A 3364-nucleotide genomic window follows, 5' to 3' on the forward strand; every position below is an offset into this window, starting at 1 on the left:
TGAAGCCGAGTTAACAGAGCGTCTCAGGGCGGTGTTGGCCTGGTTTCAGGGGGCAGGTCTGAAAGTGAAGAAATCCAAATGTCACTTATGGGTATCCCAGGTAGAGTTTTTGGGGTTCCTGATTGACGAACAAGGGGTACACCCCACAGCAGGAAAGGTTGCCGCAATCAGAAATGCACCAAGGCCTGAGTCCAAAAAAAAGCTGCAATCGTTCTTAGGTATATTGAATTTTTATCATGCCTTTTTGCCACATAAAGCTTCAGTTGCAGAACCACTGCATAAATTGCTTAATAAGGGTGCTAAGTGGGAGTGGGGTCCACGGCACGAGCAGGCTTTTGAAGCCATAAAAGATCTACTGTCATCTAAGGCTGTACTAACACACTATGACAAGAACAAACAGTTGGTCCTGGCGGCAGACGCTTCCCCGTTCGGTGTGGGCGCCATTCTAAGTCACATGATGGTGGATGGGCGGGAAGCACCAGAACATTAATGGCTGCTGAAAGAAACTATGCTCAGATCGATAAGGAGAGGCTCGCTTTGGTGGCGGGTATAAAGAAGTTTCATGATTTTGTGTACGGCCGCCGATTCCTCCTTGTCACAGACCACAAGCCGTTGCTGGGGTTGTTTGCACCAGACCACCAAACACCTCAGGTCATGGCCCCCTGCATGTTGTGGTGGACAGTGTTCTAATCGGCGTATGATTTTGACCTGGAGCACCGGCCGGGCAAGGCCATCAGAAATGCAGACGCTCTCAGCCGTTGCCCCATTCCAGGGCCAGACACTGATCCTGCACCTGCCTGCGAGGTGATGACCTTGGAGGAACTTTCACAACCACCAGTGCACACCTCCGACATCATGGCTGCATCAGCCAAGGACTCCACACTCGCCTGGGTTCTTAACTGGGTATGGAGGGGGTGGCTGGCGGGTCAGGTTGAAACCAAATTTAAACCCTACAGCATGAGGCAACTGGAACTGTCAGTCCATAAAGGTTGCCTATTATGGGGGAACAGGGTGGTGGTGCCTCCCAAACTACATGTAAGAGTACTGGAAGCTTTGCACGAATGTCATCCGGGCATAGTCAGGATGAAGGCCCTGGCCCGGGGGTATGTATGGTGGCCTAAAATAGACCAGGACATTGAGGAATGGGTGCAGGAGTGCCAGCTGTGCCAGACCTCAAGACCAGATCTGCTCCTGTCCACCACTGGGAGATGACCCACCGACCTTGGTCAAGGCTCCATGTGGATTTTGTGGGGCCATTCCAGGGGCAAGTGTTCTTGATAATTGTAGACTCTTACTCAAAGTGGTTGGAAGTGATACCAACATCCAGAATGACTTCAACTACGGTAATCAATGCCCTGTGACGCCTGTTTTCCACACACGGGTTGTCCGACACATTGGTGTCCGACAACTGGATGTCATAACCCACAGCTTACAATGAAGTACACGCATTCAGGAATGGTTATACGTTTACTGCAAAGCTATAGATGCAGTAACACAGGCACTGTTAAGAATGGCGGCAACCCATTGAGCATAATAGGATATAGGGCATTCGTATGCACCCCCCCATGGCATGGGCCAATTAGCTACCCTCCCGTGTGCGGGACCAACTAGAAAACCGTTAGGTGGTGAAAGCTGGGAAGCGGTAGTCTCTCACGGTACATAGGAGACTTCCAGACAATACAACTTCCAACATAACATCCTCCTGCACATCTGTAGAGATAGGCATTGCGGCACAGGCAGAACAGCAAAGACAGGAATGCAATAGCAATTACCAAGACACAGAATGAACTCCCAAACCCCCCATGGCAGCATAGCTGACACTGGACTTGTTTTACCTCCTTCCCTTCTCTCTTTCTTTCATTCCCTCTTTTCCTTCTCTCCTTTTCCTCTTTCCATCCTTCTCCTCCTTCTTCCCTTCTCTCTTTCTTTCTTTTCCACCTTCTTCTCTTCTCTTTTTTCTCCTTTCCGTCTTTCCCTCCTTCTTTCCTTCTCTCTTTTTATCCCCTCTTTCCTTCCTTCTTTTCTTCCTTCTTTCCTTCTCTTTCTTTCCTTCTTTCCTTCCTTCTTTCCTTCTCTCTACTCTCTCTCTTTCCTTCCCTCTTTTCTCCTTCTGTGGTCCAACTCTAGTGAGAAGGGGTTTAAACTTTAAACCCCTTCTCTTTTCGCTCCCCCCCCCCCAGGCCAGCTGGGGAAGGGAAGGGGAGGCTTTTGAAGATGCCCCCCCTTTTGCTTCCCCTTCTGACATCACTTCTGGTGATGTCAGGGGGCGTGGCATATGCTAATAGCCTAGTCGCTCATCAGCATACCATATGCTAATGAGCTCCTGCAGCTCTTTTTCTACAAAAAGACCCATGATGAAATCTGTCACACATCTTTCAGGTGTAAATTTTCTATGTAAAAAAGGAAGGAGTTGAGGTTAAAAGTGTGAATCCTGTCATATATTTTCCAGTTCCTTATCTTTCCCATATGTTGTGTGGCAAGTTAGAAGCCTTGAGTTGGTGATTTCCAGAGAAAATAAGGTTGTATTTATAGTTTGTTTCAGTACCTGGAAGAATGCTCTCACACTTCTTTAATTCTGCAAACCAAGTAAAACAGTTGCTTGGGAGGACATTTTTATAATGCTTATACAGAACAGGACTGTAGTCTATGCTCCAGGGTATGCTTTATATTATTGATTTGTTGTATGTTCTATCACACTCTTACAGCATTGTTCTCATTTTTTTGCAATGCAATTTTCTGCATTACTTGACATAGCATGTTTGATACTTTTTTGCATTTTGTAATTTTTGTAAGCTTAGTTCTATTGCATTGTTTATTAGATCTCTCATGCCTCATCCAGTTACTTTCCAAGTAAGTATATGAAACTCCCCAATTCTTCTAAGATCAGAGAGTCATTCCTCAACAACCTCTCTCCCAGATCATCATGTATACTAATGTTGCTGAACACCTTATGGATGCTAGATGTCTGAGTGATGGGCATGCAGAGAGAGCCCCAGCAGAGGTTGCAGCAGTAGTGCCTTTAACTTGTCAGACTTAGGTTGCCTTGTGTCACTTACTAGTAAAGGTGCTGGAGATGGCTCAGGCACAGCATGAACTAAAGGTGGCAAGGAACCTACATGATGAGAGAGACCAGATGCCTTAGGGTCTGTAGTTCAATCCAGCCCATCCAGCCCAACTATCTCTCCCCCTAAAATCAGATCTTGACTAGAGCCCAAAATCTCTTCCTCCTTAATAGCCAGCAGCATAGAATGTAAAGCCTGGAGTTCTGCTCTACTGGGAACAGACTCCCAAAGGCTCATTCAAATTCACCAGACAGGGATGGCATAATACCAGGGCCCAGCTACCGCCTGGAAAAGGTTATTTG

This window comes from Gekko japonicus, unplaced genomic scaffold, assembly GCF_001447785.1.
Source record: "Gekko japonicus isolate JY-2015 unplaced genomic scaffold, Gekko_japonicus_V1.1 scaffold525, whole genome shotgun sequence".
NCBI classification, from domain to species: Eukaryota; Metazoa; Chordata; class Lepidosauria; order Squamata; family Gekkonidae; genus Gekko; species Gekko japonicus.